The 21,457-nt window shown below is 39.6% G+C and overlaps 1 long non-coding RNA gene across 1 annotated transcript; it reads right to left on the bottom strand.

The window, feature by feature from the left end:
• Positions 1 to 595: 595 nt before the first annotated feature.
• Positions 596 to 7,720, bottom strand: LOC133105523 (uncharacterized). The gene is made up of 4 exons (XR_009703861.1): positions 7,399 to 7,720; positions 6,157 to 6,219; positions 3,819 to 3,873; positions 596 to 2,822 (listed from the first exon to the last, which is right to left on the bottom strand). It is a non-coding gene; the product is annotated as an uncharacterized LOC133105523 (long non-coding RNA).
• Positions 7,721 to 21,457: the final 13,737 nt, after the last annotated feature.

Raw genomic sequence — 21,457 nt, 5'->3', positions numbered from 1 at the left:
TGTGGGATTGCGGACAAACTAGTCCAACTGCATACAAGCACAATAGCAACAACATACACAGTACTTTCATTGCCGATGTAAAAGTAATAGTGGAATATAGAAAGGTGTCGTTTTGATATCAATAACCTTTAATTGTGATGGGCCGCTAAATCAACCTTAATCTCTCTTCAGAGGAGTTGTTGCAAAGCACTGGCTGGATCTAGGTTGTTTTTGGCATTCTGAAGCAAAACTAAATGTTTAAAACACATTAAACATGCATTAATTTCATTTGAGGAAAATACTACACACTTGGGAGGGAAAGGATCAGATAATGTATATTCAATGCAAAAGTCAAATGTTGAAGCAATGTGAGGTTACATGTCCATTGTACATTGGATTCTTTGCCCACAGTATTTTCTGTAGGCTTACAATTGCCTTCAAAATATTTTCTTACCAAATCATGTATGTGGCAACTTGATAATCCCAGCAAACATTTAGTTAGTCAACCTTAACAATTTATACACAATGACTAAATTGTCAAAATAATTCAATGGATTACTTTGGTTTAAGTCACAGAGGAAAAAATAAAACAAATTATAAAAAAGACTGACACCAATTTAAGAGCTTGCATATTTATTTAACTACTGATAAAATAGGCAAAAGTACATAGGATACTTATAGTACTTTTTAAAGATCACAGTTACAAAAGCTGGTATTTATCAACCAAACACAACTTACCTCAGACACAGTATACCTCAACTAACTAATGCAGAACCTGCTTAATATAGTCACTGGCTATGTACAAGTCAGCCGGCATTCCTAATCTAACAAAGACAATTTCAACGAGAAAAAAAAAAATTACAAAAGAAAAAGGGGAAAAAAGCATGCAGTCGAAAATTTAAAAATCAGGGGAAAGATCAGAACAAGCTGGGAGAGTCCCCACTATTGAGGAAAAAAACGGAAGACAGCAAAGAAACTAAGGTGGGCTTTCAAGTTGGTTATCATTTAGAACCGTAGATGGTATGAATTAATAGGAAGCAAAGACAAAACTGCAAATGCTGGATGATATTACTTTGATGTTAAATCACTAGCAAAACAAAATTAAGCTTTTTTGGTTTATTTTTTCCCCCCCTCAAGGATGCTCTTAAGATTACTTACAAAATGATTCAAGTATTGTATATTGGTATGACTGATCACTTAAAAGACATTCATGAAAGGATTGTCCTGTGTTTAGTTCACGCTACATTTTTGCCTTGATTAGAAACTGCATCTTGATCATTTAGTACATCAGTCATACTTCTGGTATGCAAAGCATTGTGCTGGTGTACAAATAGGTGCAGCAATGTGAAAACCCTGAAGTAAGACACACCTGGGACCAAACACACACATCTGGAGTGGATGGCATTATAGATCCTACTTTCATACAGCTTTTAAATGCTATATTTCATAATCACATTTTATTAAATTGCATTAAGCCGCATATTACATTACATGGACAAAGCCATTTAAATCTACTATACTTTCAATTCATAAATGCTGGTGTCTTTCCTAGTTTTCCTTGTGATTGCTTTGTGACAGATTATTGTCTATTAAACAATGTTTCAGAAATGGGACTTGCATTCAATGTAAAAGGGAAAAGAATGCACTCATGGTATCCACATGGTCACTCAACTATGATACTTAAAATAAGAAAAATACATTTTCAAAAAGTGCCTAGTGCTGGGAACTAGATTTCATCCATTTAATTGCACATCTTGGTATTAAAGGGAAAATAGTATTATGATTGCAGTTTTGTGATTGCTCCCACGCCTCACTTATTTCAGTAATAACCTTACATTTACCATTTACATGTAATCCATTTCTTATCTAAACCGCCAGCCTTTCAAAAATCCCTTAATTTTTTTTTTTTTTTTTTACACACCCAATGTGAAAGCCGCACAGAAAACAACAGAAAAACAAGTCAATCCAGACCAAATTACAACAACCAGACAAAGAACCAACACCTTCTTAGAACACGAAATTATAAAATAAAAACCCATCGGAGCTACCTTACCAAGGAGCAGATAAAAGTCCAAAATAGCACCATTCATCAGTGTCTCAAATCCGTGGCAGCATCTCGGTCACTTACCACAAGGAAACAATGCATTTCTACAGCTACTTCTATACATCACAACATACATGTCTAACATATGGATCTATACTAGCAAAGATATATTTTTAAAAAAATTACAAAAACAAAAACGAAAAAGAGATTAACACTACAAAGCGCTTAGTAACTAAATGGAAGGTGGGGACTCTCAGCCTCAGTAAAATACTGTCAAGAGTGTGTACACATAAAGAGAAGGTTCCAGGCATTTGAATGCGAACAGTTGACGAGTGGAAGACATGCTGCTGCAAGGGTTTAGAGGGCCTCAAATGAGGCCCGTCTGTGGGGTCAGTAAACGAACTGTAGGATCGCTGATGCTGTCAGGTCTGTCTCGAGTTTGCGTCATTTGGAGTTTTACCTCTCCCCTCCACAACCAAAAAAAACAATGCATCATCAAGGCTTAGAGTCCCAAATATACCTACACGTTATTTATTACATGAACATAAAGGGAGAGAAGATCCCATGTGTGTCATGATCTCATCTATACTCACACACTACTTTTTTTTTTTTAAGAATTATAATGGAGGATACATGATACAGGAAATAAAAATGTACAGGAGGATACCATTTTTATAGATTTTTTTCTATCTATCGGTGTAGTTGCAGGCCCGTTCATCCAACGTCTTTTGAAAGGAATGTTGATTTTGCGTTGGTGTTCCCCTTCGGTCCGGCAAGCGGAGGGAACCTGAAAACAGCCCTATACATACAAAAAGACACTATGGTTATAAAAGTCCATTAAACACAGTATTTACATTGTCCTATATACAGCAAACTTGTTTTCTAAACTGTAAAAGAATGATATACTGCATATCAGGTAGTTGTGAGGATTATGCAATTACCTTTCACCACAAAACTTCTATACAACTACACAGTAACAAATGGCAAGTTACAGTATTAGCCCTGATCTAGTAGTTTGCTATTACTATAGCAGCAGGATAGAGAAGAGGGAAAACTTGCTTAATAGCCAAACAAACTGATTAGATGCATAGCTAGCAGGCAAGCTAACATAGCTAGCAGGCAAGCTAACCTCCCAATATCTTGTAATCATATCAAAATATGAAGAATTGTTACTTTGTTTGAGAAGTAAGGTCCTTTAAAGTTCTTTAGTATTTTTTTTTTATCATCGACACTTGTACTGTTGGGATATTAAAGCATTCAAGTCATTGTTCTACATTACAATAATGAAGAATGGCAACAGACTAACATGTTATGCAAAAGTAGATGGCTAACAATCAAGCTAAATATTTTATGGCATATTTGTGGAACCAATTTCTTGATTGATTTTTATTTGAAAAATGTAAGACTTTTTTGCATGTTTATCAAGGGTGCCAAAAATTCTGGAGCCACATGATTACACATGATTAAGCTTCCGAATACAGGAGTGAAGAAATTCAGAAAATATTCGTATAAAACACATTTGTGCTTTCCCAAGTACCGTATTCGAAATCGGGAACATCCCTAATGCAGTTAACAGTGAATGTCATTATTAACTTACACAGCCAAGGTGCTGAGTGTCTTTCAGCATGTGCAGTAAGTAACATAAATATTGATCCAACAGAAGGCAGCCAGAAGGACTGTTGAATCAGTCAGGTAGTGCATCAACAGCTAATCATTTCCATGACTTTCCATGTCGGCATCTGTTGTGGTTTAAAGCTTCTGCAATTAAATTCAGCCCATCATGAGCATAATTTACCTCAGGCAATCCTCCATGGTGAGTGCTGGATTCTCTTAGAAGCTGAAGCTTGTGTCTGTAAGGAATTGTTGGAGAAAGATGATGTCAGACGTAGCATTACAAGACAAAGAATTTACAGAGAATATGTGGTTATGAATCCAAGCTACAGAGGTCCTTTTCTTGTAAAGAATGTAGCAGTAAACATGTCTATATCTGCCAAATGCATACACCCACAAAGTTGTTCAAATATACCAGAAACACTCAAAATCATGTCCAGTAGTCAGAAATAGCCTCCTATGTTCCATAAATGGCAGATTCATTGTTGAAAACACATTTTTCACCGTTAAAGCAAGGTCTGGTATTCGAGAAGACAAAGGCTCTTGAATACACTTCTACTGCAGGCCGCAGATAGCCTTGAGCTCAGACCATCTAGCCTAATCTCCAACCAACTGTTGTTTTTTTCTCCCCCCCAAAAACATATGTATTTTACTTTTATTTAACTGAGCAAGGCCAGAAAATAAAAGAGGAAAAGCAGGGACATTCAGGCTTTAAGACCCTGTAAATGCCTACATTGGAGGGAGTCTTGAGATTCCATCTACTTATATAACAGCCATTGAAAATGCACCATGAGGCTTACACAGAAAATGCCCTCCTCATGTGGAATGTGTAGTTATTTAATTTCATTTTTTTAAGTCAATGAATGAGGTCATTGCGCTACGCCTACCACCTGCTCTTAACCAGACTCTATCACTCATGCGAATGCAGTCTGGAGCTGCTCCAAGCCCAGTCAAAGGAGGACACCATTTTTTTCCCCTTCTTTCCACAGTAAGTCTGCCATTTAGGGCGTCTGAACTCAGTGAACTTGCAGCCTTCAGCAGCTCAGCACGCTCAGATACAGGCACATATTTATACAGCTGAGGCGGAGCAGAAACTACACAGAAAGCCAGTAGGTGGGACACTGCAGACCTTGGCTAGTAGCAAACATTCAGTTACACCCTAAAAACTAAATGCAGACATTCCTTAGAATTCCTTTTTTGAATAAGAATGACTGCTCTGTTAAAACACAGCTACGGTTATCCAGTGAAACATTTGTTTGTCTTGTTAGTCCTTCCTTCAGAGTACATACCTTTCAAATCCATTTTGGCTACTTAAGGGTAATAGCAAGGACCTCACAAAGTAGACCGACAAGCACATGAAGCTTGGGATCACATGAAACTCTCCATGACTTTCTACCCAGCATAAAACATGATGTTTAAAATGTTACCTTCTTTAAAAAATAAATAAAAATAAAATACAAAAAACACATTCTATGCTATGGGTTTATAGGTTTAAGGAGTGTTATTGGCGTTCCAAGATAAGCAATGCTGTGAAATCTGATAAGAAATGTGCCACTTGTCTATAATCCAAAGAACACTAGCTCCCAGACTGAGGTCATTAGACTCTGTGAACATCCTCAGATGACCTCTCCTGGCAAAGTGAAGCCAAGCGTTCCTCGGCTGCACGAGGGATTGAGCCCTTTGCTGAAAACGTTTGGAAACGCCCACAGGTTACTGTTTACGTTTCACCGCTCTTTTAAGAAGCACTGCAGCACGTGACACGTCTACTTGTCCTTGTCCTAACCCGATAAAACTGCTTCACTTAAAACTACAATGCACTTCTAATCAAGGGGAACTGGCAGGTTTATCAGGACACTGCAGCCTAATGCAAGCGGTTGGCTGGGGGAAAATTCATACAGCATAGCCTAGACCTGAACGGAAAAACACTGTGTGCATGCAACTGAGCAGGCTCCAAACAGACACAGACATTCCTCGCTTTCAAGTGCAACCATACTCCCCCTAGCAGCCTGTGGGCGCGCAGGCCAGGTGAGGCAAGTAAACCATAAATCACATGTTACTGATCAAATCACTAGTTTTACTGGTGATTAATGGGGGTGGGGTGGGGGGTGGGTGGTAAAATTATGTAAATGCAAATGCAATGTAAATGCAAATCTCCAAATTCCAAGCATGCTACACCCAAATCGTCTCAAAATTATTTTCCCGGGTCACAGATTAATAACCAGAACGAAGAAAACTAAAACTCTGAAAAAAGTTTGGATGCACCAGGACATCACTCAATCTGCTATGCACATCTACTAAGTCTGTAACCGCTAGATCTAAAAGCAGTTATTCACTCAATTAATTTCTTCATTGAGAATATGTCTATCTCTAAATGCATGGATAATTGGAGTGCAAATAAAACCATTATGAGGTGCAATAATAATTTTTTTTTTTTTTAATGTTCAGATCTATGAAGCAGTACAACCTAATGCTTAAACCACAACACAACAAAAACACAAAAAAAAAAAAAAAAAAAGTCTTACCATTATCTTCTGTAGCAGTACAAGGACTGCAGCGTCTTGATTGCAAAGCAGTTGGACAGAATTCTGCAAGACAAAGGAGACGGTATATTTTCAAATCAAAGCCACCGCTAATACGTGTCAGATGTGCCTATAGATGGGAACGTGGGGAAATATGGATTCGTTCCAGAACAGACTGGTCTATGCTGAAATAAAATGCATGCATTTGTGGATGCACTAATGCATAAGCATTTTCAATATGAAATAGATGTAAGCGAGCCATTTAAGAGGTTATGTATGACTTAATCTTTGTCTTTAGTCTTAGTCTGTGTGTCTAAATATAGGACACAACAATCCTTACAAGCACTGCACCTGCCGGGCAAAGACGTGAATTTACACAATAAAAGGCTCCTGACTTTCAATAAACATGACATCGTTGGTTAGCTATAATAATGCTCCTTCATGTTGAACTTGCTCTGAGGACACAGTCAAATGCAGCAACGAGCTATTCGATACTAATGACATCACACAGTTGCACAAATATAGCACCTAGACACCCGTGAATAATACCCATTCACACACTCATGCCAGAAATTACTTCATAATTTTACACATAATGTGTGGCTTAGTAGTCTTATAAATAATTGATGTAGCTAGCTAACGTTAGCTAATAATATACATTGCGTTTACCGAATCGTTTTAAAGAGCAAAATAGCTGGCTTGTGAGCCCGGTTACTAGCTAACCGGCTGTTAGCGAACTAATAATAACCGGCAAGACAGTATATGCATTTAAAGATAAAACGGTAAAAAATCATATTCATATCACACAATCAGCAAATGCACACAATGTCCCTACTATGTAGAACAAAGAATCCAGACCGCTAACATAAGCGGTCATATGAGTATACTGCTAGCTAGCAAGATGGTCTTTGTGGTGACTTTGTAAAGTCGTCTAGCTTGCCATCCACCTAATCTTGCTATTCTTTCTGCACAAAGAAACAGCGATCGAAAGTGACGTTGACTGACTGGCTACATAGCAAAAACATACGGATAACTAGCTGAATCCCCCAGTTCGATAGCTAAAAATAAAGAACTTATGCTCTGTGAAGCGAAACGTAGCCCAAAATCAAGCACCGAAGAGGGCGAGCTATTCGGTAAACTGATTGTAGCTAGCCAACTAGCTAGCAAAAAAAAAAAAAAAAAAAAAAACTAAATCAGCAATGACTTTTCTCTGTCGATATGCTTACAAAGGCACCGGCTCCTTACCTCTCGTTTTACTGCAAGTTAGAAAATGCAGTAGCTACATTACTGACACAGAAAACCGGACAACGCCGGTTGGTAAGAAAAATGACTGCAAATTCAAAAGGGGGCAGCCTGCAGCCTTGGGAGGAAGCACCCATCCCAAGGCTGCGTTTAACCAACTGACTACGTCTGTAGCCAGCCAGCTATATTCTTAACAATGAGCTAATTCTGATGGTTGCTGCTATTGGCTTAAGGCCAAGTCCCCCCTTTTTTTTCTTCTTCTTCTCCTCCTTCTCCTCCTCCTCAGTGGCTGCAGTACTGCTAGACTGCTTACTCGACAATAATCGTCAACTCAAGGTCCCACATTGTCTGATTGCACCGCCTGAACCAATCATATGAAGTGCTAAGGTAAGCCCCGCCCCCTATTCGAGAATCTATTCAAGTGGAAATTATGATAGGGCAACCCAGTGCGAATCATGGTCCAATGGGAAGAAGACTGTATCGTTGCATTCGGCGTTGATTGGTTAATCACTCAGACTGTCTGTCACTAGGTCTTAAAGCAAGGTTATTTGAGGAACAGTAGTGAACTCGAACTCAGGGTACTGCAGAATTTTGAATTTATGCCAAGACTTGAGCCACTAACAACAGACTGTACTTGTTATAGTTAAATACCATTTGAAAAACGCACAGATACATTTTTTTGTTCGGATTCATCCGAAATATTTGTTTTATTCTGCCGTTATTCGGCTGTTTTATGACTGGCCTGTACCAAACAAATAGCCAACACGTGATGAAATTTCAAAAGTTTTCAGTTATAGTTCAGTGTTTATCAGTTTCAAGCCAGACAGCACAGAGCTGTATTTATTTATATGTTGTTGTACAGAATATTGTAACACTGTGACTGGGGTTATGGGACTGTGGGAGAGGGTGGGAGTTCTTGGGGGAGTTCATTTGTATTGTTTTACAGAGGGATTTATGAGGGAGATGCCACTGTAGGGGATTAATGCTATTAGGTATGTGGGTGGGTCATTTTGTGTCTGGAGAGGTTGCAGGGGGGAAGTTTTAGGTGACAGACCAGGTCAGGTCAAGGGAAACAGCCAAAGAAAAATGGCACTTTTGCCATGGCCCACAGTTTTTTATCTGATTGGCCGTGATGTGGTACAGGTTATCCATCCATCCATCCATTATCTGAACCCGCTTATCCCGATCAGGGTCGCAGGGGGGCTGGAGCCTATCCCAGCATACATTGGGCGAAAGGCAGGAATACACCCTGGACAGGTCGCCAGTCCATCGCAGGGCACACGCACCATTCACTCACACACTCTCCAATTTAGACTCTCCAATCGGCCTAACCTGCATGTCTTTGGACTGTGGGAGGAAACCGGAGTACCCGGAGGAAACCCACGCAGACACGGGGAGAACATGCAAACTCCGCACAGAGAGGCCCCGGCCGACGGGGATTCGAACCCAGGACCTCCTTGCTGTGAGGCGGCAGTGCTACCCACTGCACCATCCGTGCCGCCCCGGTACAGGTTATCATAAAGTATATTGATAATACAGCATCGTTTTGAAATAACTGCAAGCCAGTTATAGATGTTGAGTGCTATCTTTGGTGTTATAGTAGTAGTAGTAGTAGTAGTAATAGTAGAAGTAATTTATTTTGGTCATTATTAACAATTTTACAGAAAAAATTCACATAGAAATAATGACCAGAAAGGTGTAACTTTAGGCTGAAGCTTTCACTACTATGTTTCATACAAAATAATAGTCATTACTCAGTTTTATATTTGTTTAACACCTTATTTAAATAAATAAATAAAACAAATTCAGTATTTAATCCACTTTTAGGGGCTAGCGTTCAAGGACCTTTTATCAGACAGGTTCCTTCGCCAACAACGTAAATGTACTTTCAGCCATATATAAAAATAGGTTAAATGTTGGTAACATTGTACCTAGTTATGTAGAAAGAAACATGATTATTATCCTCCGGTAGTTTGTTGTTAATAAAACATATTGTAGCCCTTTAAGGACTAGAAACACAACTGATATGAAAGTTAGGTTTGAGAGACAGTTCAGTGATCACACCTCTTCTTTAGCTACTAGGTATCGATTCAACGAGAGACAGCGAAGGACTGGGGGAAAATTTGGGGTTTATACTGATGAGCTGCACCATTTAGCACAGAAAGCATTCCCTGAGTTAAATGAGGAACAGTGGCAAAAGAGGCTTTTATTTCTGGGTTAACCCCTCACACACTGAGGCTCCAGAGGCGCTGGAGTGTGCACAGGAAGTGGAACAGATCCTCGGGGAAAGAGATGGATCTGAACGCCTTACTGAACGCAATGTCACAAACCAAGCAACCACCCAGGGCACAAGGAACACCTCCACTGGCTGAGAGGGGGGAGGAAACCTAAATGGCCTGAGGTGGCAGTGGATGGTCCGGTAGTAAAGGGTTTATGGGCTCAGTGGGAGAGCCTGAGCCTTCAAGATGGAGTGTTGTGAAGAAGGTGAAAAAAGCCAGACATGGGGAGGGACAGGTGGCATGTAGTGGTGCAGAAGAGTCGGTAGTCTGAGGTGTTGTAATCCAGTCACGGCCAGCTAGGGGTCCACCTGTCTTTTTACTGGGTCACCTGACATTTGGATGTAGAGGCATTCTGTCTGCAATGTGACCCCTGCATGGCCCGTAAAGGTCCCACTGGTCAGAGCAGGGCTCCACTCCAGCAGTATTGTGTTGGGGCCCCCATGGAATGGGTCACGGTTAACATATTGGGACCGTTCACCCGCACATCCAGGAGAAACCACTTCATAATAGTCACTATGGACTATTTCGCTGAATGGCCGGAGGTATATGCTGTACCCTACCAGGAGGCTGCGACTGTGTGTGAGGCTCTCATTGAGGGAATGTTCAACAGATTTGGGGTCCTGGAGGAGTTACACTCTGACCAGGGATGCAATTCTGTGTCATACCTGTTTGCAGAGATTGCCAATCTTGTAAGCAATTGCCAATCTTCAATCTTCCACTCACACACTAAGTCCGCAGAGTCACAACTTAGAAAGGTTTAACAGGACCCTGGGGGCAATGGTAGTCGGTAAGGACCACACAAGAGACTTCAGGCTGTACGCCCAACCTGTTAAAAGTACAGCCAGGAGCCCAGAATGCCACCTTCTCTCCTATTTGGCTAAGACATACCATCTGGGCCTGCAGGTCCTGATTATGCCAATCAGCTGAAAGAGAGGTTAGAAGCAGCACACGCCTTTGCGGAGGCAGCAGGGACACAACAGAAAAGAGCTTATGACCAGCACATAAAAAGGGTACACTTCAGGCGGGTGACCTAGTGTGGGTTTAAGGACAAAGGGGAAGTACCCTAAGCTGCAGAGTGCCTGGGTGGGGCCCTGTGAGGTCCTGGAGCAGCTTTTCTACAGATTGAGGCTTGCTCCACGGAGGTGAACAGTGGTGTTGAACCGCAATCAGTTGGCACCTTACCAGGGTACGGCTCAGCCCTCCTCCAGACGCCCCTCGCCAGACATACCCTCCCAACAATATGTGGGTGGGTAATTTTGTGTGTGGAGAGGTTGCATGGGAGAAGTTTTAGGAGACGGACACATTCAGGTCAGGGCTGAGTTGAAAACAGAGCTTGTAGGTGGAGAGCTAGTTGGTGAGGCAGCATTTACAACCTTGGGTTAGCTGCTAGCTGTCTTTGGCAGGAAATAAATCCAGGCCAGTTGGCTAGCAAAGCAAGCGCTTTGTGTCTAGTCCCTTTATTGCCCGTTAGCTGCTGCCACTCGCCACAACATGCACAGCTATCCAAAAATATTACCACTTTGATTGGCACAAGTTATCTGTATATATAGTCTGTTCTATTCTACTGAAATCACCTGTTATGACTGCAATGCTTTTATTTTTCTTTCCTCAATATAATCACCATTATGTCTGCATGTACTTTTTTGTGTATTGAGCTATGTTTTGTGTTCTCCAAGACATTATCACGCACTGGCTATGAGCTTCAGCCCAAACATTTTCCAAAATCCTTATGCTAGCTCAGCATGCTCACACAACCAGATAGCCCTTGCATACCTGTAGATCCCCATCTCTCCCCATGCCCTGCACATTCCTATCAGTCCTCCATCTGCTCTATGCCCCTATCCTTCAGTGCTCTACAGCTAGGACTACAGTATACTGTATCACACGGACTAGCTCATATTTGGAAATCCACTGGTGAAATAAATAAATAAACGATCACTGCCAAGACAGTAGACTCATTAGCTGCAGTAGCCCTGTAAAACATGCCTCCAAACTAAGCCTATGTGCTGATCCAAGTGCTACATACCATTTAGCACTTGGATCAGTGCTAAATGGTATGTTTACACTCAGGAAATCACTACTTAATCAGTGCTTTTTTTCACCCTAAAGTATTTCTGGTGGGTATGGCTATGTTGGTATTATTTAAATATTTGAACAGAGAAAATGAAAAGTTGGAGAAAGTGGGAGAGAGGACGACACCCTGTGATGCAATCAACATGACTCAGAGCAAAAGTATCTTTTCACTATATTGGGTCTCTTGGTGAAGGATGCTTAAAAAATGCTTAAAAGAGCCAAATAAGAGATATACAGTATAAGGAAAGCAATGTGCACTGTATTGATTTTATTAGACTAAGTTTTGCACTCCATCATTACACAATATGTAACACAAATTCAATGCTGAATTGTTATAGACACAATGCTCTGTATATAAAACAAAGTGCTTTCTGTTTGTGTAAAATCAATATTACTTTCAAACACAGATTGCATTTTACATAAATCAAATGTCTGAATATACCAAATAATGCTAGGTGCAAATATCTATGCTGGCAGACCTGACTGATTAACAAACTTATTTATATGGATTGCAACCAATAATAAAAATGTGGAAATTTAGTTCTTCCTCAAAATAGAAACCTGTCAGGTACAATAATCCCTGAAAGCACTTCACAAGCTGACAGAGGGCCATTAATTACACCAGCAGAGCCAACAGACCAAGCTCAGGGACCAATGATCTTAACATAGTATGACTAAGCACCCTGCTTCAAGACAGAAATATAAAGAAATCTAATTTAGTTGATGAACAATTCATGTTTAAAATTCTAAACAAGCACCAAAGACACCTCTTCTGTCTGCTGTTATGCCGTTTAATGAGAGACCCCAGTGAGTGCAAGGCAGAGTAGGCCAGTGGGAATGTTTGTGTAGTGAGCTCACCCACCAACCCCTTCTCTCCCTGCACACACACACGCTCTTAAAGTTAGGACTGTTTTTTGTTACATGTAGACTGCTTTATAATTTACACATTTGCCTATTTACATTTTTCATTCCCCTATGACGCTGATTTTCAAAAAACAAAAATGTGCACAATGTTTTCAAACCACTTAGTCCAGTAGCAGTTCCAAACGAAGAGATTATAGTGAATATAGACTATTAAGATATTTTAAAATAATGTGTTTTCAGAGTGACAGGAGTTCAACATAAATATCAGGTAATATGTTTATTCACATTTTAATTGAGCATGTTTATGGTGTTTTATTAGCATGCAAGGTTTGGGCAAACCAGGTGGAATTACATGTCAATATAGATTAAGGCAACCTCTGTAGGGAACAAATAAAAAATGACATGCAGCGTATTGCTGTAAATATACATGCATAATTACTTTTTATGTGATGAATTTAACAGATTGAGAAAAATAAAACAGTAAATGATGCATGTGCATACGTTTGGACACCCTGTCAGTCATGTGTTCATGTGTACTCTGCATGTTTTAGATCTCCCCACAGATATATTCAAGTCTGGGGTGTAAGGGTTCACAGAGTTCAAACACAGACTCAGCAAAGAACAATATATATATACAGTCACTGAGCACTTTATTTTGAAACACCTGTACACCTACTTAATCATGTCATTATCAGCCAATTGTGTGCCAGCTGTGCAAAGCATAAAATCATGCAGATAAGTCAGGAGCTTCAGTTAATGTTCACATCAACCATCAGATTGGGGAGAAAATGTGATCTCAGTGATTTCGACCGTGGCATGATTGTTGGTGCCAGACAGGTTGGTTTGGGTAATTCTGTAACTGCTGATCTCCTGGGATTTTCACACAAATCAGTCTCTAGAATTAACTCAAAATGGTGCGAAAAACAAAAAAACATCCAGTGGGCAGCAATTCTACAGACAGAAACGCCTTGTTGATGAGAGAGGTCAACAGAGAATGGCCAGACTGGTTCGAGCTGACAGAAAGGCTACCGTAACTCAGATAACCAGTCTGTACATTTGTGGTGAACAGAAAAGCATCTCAGAGTGCACAACACATAAAACCTTGAGGCGGATGGGCTACAACAGCAGAAGACCACATCGGGTTCTACTTCTGTCAGCCAAGAACAGAACGCTGAGGCTGCAGTGGGCACAGGCTCACCAATTCTTAGGCATACAGATGGTATGGTCAGAATTTGGCGCCAAAAGCATGAATCCATGGACCCAACTGCCTTGTGTCAACAGTCCAGGCTGGTGGTGGTGTAATGGTGTGGGGAATGATTTCTTGGAACACTTTGGACCCGTTAATACCAATGAATCACTTGAATACCAGTTTGAGTATTGTTGCTGACCAGGCACATCCCTTCATGGCCACAATGTATCCATCTTCTAATGGCTACTTTGAGCATGATAATGCACCATGTCACAAAGCAAAAGTCATCTCAAACTGGTTTCATGAATATTATAATGAGTGCAGTGTTCTTCAGTGGCCTTCCCGGTCACAAGATCTGAATCCGAAAGAACACCTTTGGGATGTGGAAATCTCAAAGGGGGCAAAATACTTTTTCACGGCACTGTAATGCTTCTTGGGTGTTTTGATCTTGTGTGCATAGCTTAGCTTAATGTTTAATAGAGTAGATTGAGTTGAGTCTGTGCTTCTTGCATTTGCTGTCTCTCTTGACTATCACCTTCTAGGGACTCACTGCACTTCTTAATTTACTGATTTTTGACTGATGTGTTTGCATTGTTGCTTTGCATGGATGAGAGGTGCTGAATGCCAATAATGTAATGTAATATTTTCTGAAAGCATATCCTCATGAATTGGGCTTACTTGAAGTCAGAATGTCAACCTGGTTACATACATTGTCCTGTATCATTATGAGCCTCAGAAGAAAAGGTATGCTTAAATTAACCCAGCTTCTTCCCATATAGTTAATTGTGATGTTTCTTTGAAGGACATGTGGTTATCTGGCTGAGGGTTTTCCATGGAAAGTACCCATCATCTTTACAAACCAGATAATAAGAAACATATGGACAAATTATAGTTTGGATGTGGAAAAAGATTCAGAAGCAATATGGGAAAATATGCAATGATAGAATTTGGGCAGCAGTGTGAATTGGTCATTATAGCACTAGAACACACTGAAAGGTACACTTGACCTGCAGGGTTGTTACTAAAACATAACTTAAATGCAAGATAGGACTTGCATCAATGTAATTGCCTAGACACTCAATGGTGGTAATTGGTGGTTTTCCAATATGCATTTTTTCTAATGCCCTTTCCATATGATGTCAAGGAAATGTGTGACTCAGAAGACAGCAGAAATAATGGAGGTCTGTGGTCCAGAGCACGCCAGTGCTGCAAGAGAAGGAATGGTTTCCATGGTAACCAGCACATTTGGTGGGAGTGATAACCAGCACAATCAGGTTAACCAAAATGTAACTGCAAAATAACTAAATATTAGACATAGAAACTTTAGGCACTCAAATCACATAAACACTATCAAGAACACTATCTATTCAGCTAATGAACTATTGTGGAGACAAGGAACATATTTAGCCTCAGCAGGTAGGTATTGGCCTTGGCAGTTTTATTGTATGCACTATATTCAGCAACATGCTGGGTTTAAGCTGTTGGATTTTTAACAGTTAGAAATCAAGTGTTGTGCTCGGTGCTACAAATGACAGCCAGGGGTCATGCAGTCCACCAGATATATATAATTTCATCATAAATCACGCATCCAAGGGGAAAATGAGCATCGTCTATATCAGGTGGTGCCTTTGTGGTCAGGACTTCCTCCACATGCTTCTTTCTAATTGTTTTCATTCACTAGTAATCATTTCTCTTTTTTGGAAGTCACAGCAAATCCATTCGATCTGTTGAGCTTTCAGACCCTCCATGTGGGATGTGAACTGTCTTGTTCTCACCCCTGCTTTCCATTGCTTCTCCTTAGTGCTTCTGCAATCCCTGCATGTGCTCACTTTCAGCTCTTACTCAACATTTTACTTCTCTATATTTCACAGTATATCATTATTTGACTCTTCACATTCAACTGCCATTGAATTTTCTTGAGTGTTCAAGATCATATGGTTTCTCTTGCTTTCTCTCTCTCCATCAGCTATCTTCAGTGCTATACTCCAGACAGTGGTTCTCAACCCTAAAACCAGCAAGCATGGTGGTAGTCTTGGACCTTTCTCACATTCTGTCTACCTCCAAGCGTGCAGTCCCAGCATCCATCTACTTTTTCAAATGTTATTTCATCATCCATTTCTTCTTCAGGCATAATGAGGTCTTGACAACGACAATAACCAATTGTCATATCACAAGTATAGGGAATCATAGTTTGGGCAGGGCTGTTTTTTTTCAGTCAAGCACTGTGCCAACTGTATGTGAATGTGCTGGAGATAAAATAAATACATAACCAAAACAGTATTACTCACCTGCCCTTTGCATTTCCAAAAATAATAGTGCGTTGGTAAGGTGAGTAAGGTATGTATGGTACCTTCAGGGTAACATTGTGTACATGTAGAATCATTAGAATATTTAAATGTTCTAGGAATAACAGTTCATATAGGGTTATAGGTAGACCTATTAGTACATAAACTAATTCTTGGTAGAGACATGTAAAACCCTAAAATGATTACACCATTGCAGAACACTTGCAAAGGGTTCTACTTAGAACCATAAAGGGGTCTCCTGCAGGCACAAACAAAATAACTGTATATGACTCTAGTTAGAACCATTTTTTCCAAGAGTGGAAAATGTTCTTGCATTGCTATATGCTATTATGAGAACAAAGCAGCTGTGAAAGTGAAGAACTTGAGATATCTGACGATGTTTCACTGGAGTTTAAAAATCACATGAAATGCCTTGCAAAGGAAAAAAGGGCAAGTAAAAATATTCCATTGAATTTGTACATTGTGGTATTCTAATCCACAAAGCCCCCTTGGTAGGCTCATTGTTATGGGGTTATTTCATCTGCCTGCTTTCAGATGCGCAGTGATGCATGATCCTCATGCTTTCCTTGGCTTTTAGCATGACACAGATTGTGAGACTGCCTTCTCCTGGACCAATATCCAAATCCTACCCCGAGGGCACCATTCTAGACGGGGAAGACTGACTACCGAGTTCAAAGGCTGTAATTTTCCACTCTCTTCTGTCTGTTTCTCAAAGGCTGCCTTCCTCTGGTGTGAATTCTAATATCCTTCTGGAGCAAGCACAGGTTTTTAAATCATGTCACTGTTTTATTAAGTCTTCTTGTTGACATATTGCACATACTGGGATCCATAAACAAAAAGTAGATATATAATACAGGCGCAATTTACAGAGGGGGCGGCGGGTGGGGGGCGCATGTAACCAGCACCTTCATAGACGGCTGTAATATAAAGCCCCCCCCCCCGCACTCACAATACCCATGCATCCCCTCACAATTCTGCCTCTGAATACTGTTTATAGAAAAGCATTAATGTTTTGATATCTGGTAGTTATATTGGATCATCTGTGTCATAGATCTACAAACCATACCAACTAATAGTCAGTAATTGAATTTGATGTAGAATCAATTAACTTTAGTGACATACTGCAACATTTTATTCTATGGATGTAAACACATCTTAGCAAGTGTACAACAGTCAAAAACAAACCCACGGTATGAAAATATTTTCACGGTTTTGTGGATCTTGACTGAAAAAGATATCTTTACTTTCTGGTTCTGCCAGCTAATTAGGCTATTGAGATTGAGCTATTTGATTTATGATTACATTCATTAGACTCACCAAAAAGCTCTCTCCAGACTGAATAGTGATCATAGATGAAGCAAACTGATACTTTTATTTGTCTTACAAAGCAGACATAAAGTAAGAGGATGAGACAGTCTGGAGGCTTGTGGTTCCCCGTCTAGCAGTATATCTACTTAGCACACAACATCAGGAGTGGTGTATTTGCCATGGCACAGGTTGACTCAGCAGTGGGTAAACAGTTAATCAAAACAGACTGACCATCTGCTGCTTAGAGCAACCCCCACCACCCACCCCAGACCATCACCCCCTTGAATAAAGTCTATTATCAAATGTTTACATTACCAACCAACAGATCAGAGCCTGACTGATATTTAAGGACAAATATTGTATTCCTATGTTGCATATATGGTTTTATCAATAAATCTTGGACATACATATATGGGAATGACAGACAATTAAGTGAAAATTGCTTGAATTTTCTGGCTTTGGCAGGACATGAGCTTGTCAGAGAGATAACCATGGCAACACTAGAAACTTTTGCTAAAATACTTTCCACACTTTCTCAGACTTGTGTACTGTACAATCAAATAATTCAATTACATTGTATTAATCTGCTGGAGTTGTTAGAAGGAACCTCACATTTGAAGTCAAATCTTGACTAACATTTTGCAAATATCAATGAAGAGAGTCAGTGAATATCAAATCAGTTGGTAACTTCTGCATGCTGGACAAAATTACTCCAATATCCTGTCCTCATCTACTCTAAATATACTGTAGTTATCAAATATACAACTACATTGTGACATCCTACTGTATGTCTCATCTTCAAGGACAATGCAGAGTCAGCTTTGGCTCTCATGAAGAGATAAATGGCACTACAAAGCCGCGTAGAAAGCACTCTCAGAGATGGCTGCGAATCAATATTTGAAAAGTCGCAGTCATCCACTTAGAAGCAAATGCATTTTGGAGCCATATACTTTCAGAAGGGAGGAACGTCAGTTTAACAGATTACTGGAGGATTCCAGTGTTTGAAAACTGGTTGACATTATTAAACTACGATAATATACTATGTCTGCTCTTAACAAAATCGACTTCATACTTAGCACAGATAGACACTAGAGGAGTTGACGCAGATTAACTGAAGCCCAACTGAATTTGAAAATTCTGAACTGAAATTGAAATTACAACTGAACATTCAACTGAAATTATAAATACACTGAACAAACTCCACCGTAAGGATAGGATACAGAGTATACATTTAAATTATTCTAATTTCATAGAAAAATAATTGTTGCTGATGTATTTCTCAGTTTCTTCTCGCTGAAATAGTCCCTTACATGTGCGCATAAATATCCTGGTTAATCTAATACACTTTGCCAATAAAATACTGAATGTGCTAGCCATGTAGTGTGAAGTCAAAGCAGTGCTGGAACTGTCTGTCTCCAAAACAAAATTAGTCATTCAGGGTGAGTCATATCAAGAGTCTGTGAGGGCCATTTGTAAACATGTGCAGCTTTCAAGAGGTGTAATGCAGATGGTTTCCATCTGGCAATCAGTATCTATGAGCTTAAAATAAAAATAAAAAACTTAGGTTTCAACATGTTACAATTAGGGCACAGAGAGACAATATATTCATAGTAGCTTTAATTATAAAGCTTTTAATTATTTTATTTATTAACCTTAACCCTATGGCACAATGCCTTTATGCTGACTAATGAGTAGGCTGTCTAACAATGTCTAGAAGTACAGAAATAAAAAGCCTGTGAATCACCACACACGTCACCAATGGAAACTCCTTCTGTCTTTTCCCACTGAGTACTTAAAGGACATCTGGGGAAACTATGATGTGGCAGGGATAGGGAATTCCCTTGTATGTGTCTTTGTGAGAGACTAAACATACAATTTTTAAATACTGATGACTACAGGTTACATTTGTGTATACTTTGCTTTATGAGACCAGTGTTCAGTGTTGATCCAGACAGTCTGAATATTTGTGATGCCCAGTCATTTGGTCCCACCAAATTGACCTTCATAATAAGGCACCATTTAAGGTACTGACATACAACACTGATGTAGCTGTTTCTTAGAAGAGAAAATAAAGAAAGAAAAGAAAGTAATTAAACCAAACACATACTGTACTCTTTATTGGAAGAACATTTTGAAAATCTACAGTATAATGTGAGATGAGGTGCATGAAACACAACTGTAAATAATAAATCAGCATCTTGGGCTCAAATAGCTTGGTCAGTAAAAATCCACTTTTGGATTACAGGCTAGGCCCTATAATTGAAGCTTCACAGGTTTAGACTTGAGCAATTGTGTTAGCTAACTAGTATGGGCATCTGTACATTTGGGTACATTTGGTTTATAGGGGCTATAGGGGCATGATTCCTTGGGTTACCAATGTTTGCCCAATGAATGCTAAACAGTTTTGTGTTCATTGTATTTTATAGTGGCATCATTGCATGTTTTATTTACACTCTTAATTCAAAGTAAGTTTTTGTCTCACTCTCCTAAAATGGATATGTGCAAGATATGAAAACAGCTGCATTCACAGATGCGGGTTTTTTATTTATTATTTATTTATTCATAATTCCACACCAGTTCTATATCTAGAAAGGCCCAGAGATGTGTCATCCCAATCACACTTACACTTAGCTCAGCACCTGGAGGTAGTGTCATTTTCTGTAGAATTATCAGCCCAAAATAGGTTAAGATTTACACTGCAGGCCTCAATGTTTCTGGAGATCACATTCTACTCCACACCTCCCCGGGTGCTCTGTGGTATGTGAGGACAGGGTATGGAAATCACACAGCTGGTGGTAGACAACAGGTGTTCACAGCCTGAATAATAATTAGACCTGCATCAATACCAACTCTGTTGGGCAGAAACAGGAGTTTATTGGCTTTTATTGGGTACCTGTGAATAGTCTCTGGTTACACTATATCAGACAGCCAGACTATATTGAAATCCATTGGCCATTTCTCTTTTGCTATTTTTATGAGACAGAGGCCCTGGTTCTAATTTCCCCCATATATTATGCATTTTGGAAACAGGTGTGGTTTTGGGGCCCTACTTGTTGGTGCTTGCCTATCTGTCTACTGACAATTTTCGTAGAAGAACTGTCAATCATACTGAAAACAAAGTACTTCACCTGGAATAACCTGAAGCACTGGTTTAAAAGATATCTGTACAAAAGTAAGCCTAATTAATCACACAACAGCTATGTTTACCATTACATTTTAACTTCTGAGTAAACCACCCCTGACAACTTTTGATTATTCCACTCTCTAATATAAAATGGTGAGATGAACAAAATATTTCAGTTAACTTCTGTTATAATAGTGTGGTTTTGGGTGATTGGATAGAATTTGCAAATCTGCCAGTACTGGCTTGGATAGATATGGCTGAGTTAATAAGAACTGACTGGTCGGTGAGCACAGTATGGTAGTAACATTGTTTATTGGCAGAATCCCCAGTGCCAGAGAAAGCTAGAAAATAGCAACTGAGAAGCAAGGAAAATCAGGATAATGGTTATCACTAAAAGGTGTAGTCTGTAGGCAATTGGGGCTTTCCATGCAAATATCTCCATTCTCAGCTAAATGTTTTGAAACGTATTATTATTTTTTTTAATCTTCTGTTATTTCTTTATTTATTTATATGTTTGCTTGTGTGTGTGTGTGTGTGTGTGTGTGTGTGTGTGTGTACATGCATCCTACAGTTAACTAAAGGACACTTTCATAAGTGGCCTGCCATTGACATTGCTCCCAGTGCAAGTAATGCAATGTTCAGTTTTTATTACCTCTGCCTGTCTCTTGTGCCTCTGTCTGTTTAACTGTCTCTTTGGTTGACAATAAGTCATGAGATATAAACAATATAAATGATCTAATACAATATAATCAGCCCACAGCTGCCAAACATTCTTTCAATTCTATAAACAGAAAACTGAAATTCATGTATTATTAGTCTTCTAAATAAGCCTAAACCAGGGAACGGCAACCCTGGACCTAGAGAGCCTGGCTTTCGTAGCTACTCATTCACTGATAAATGAAAGCAATTGATTACACCA

Source organism: Conger conger, chromosome 12 (genome assembly GCF_963514075.1).
Source record: "Conger conger chromosome 12, fConCon1.1, whole genome shotgun sequence".
Classification (NCBI taxonomy): domain Eukaryota; kingdom Metazoa; phylum Chordata; class Actinopteri; order Anguilliformes; family Congridae; genus Conger; species Conger conger.
The sequence above is the reverse complement of the archived record's forward strand: the minus strand, read 5'-3'. Positions and strand labels throughout refer to the sequence as shown.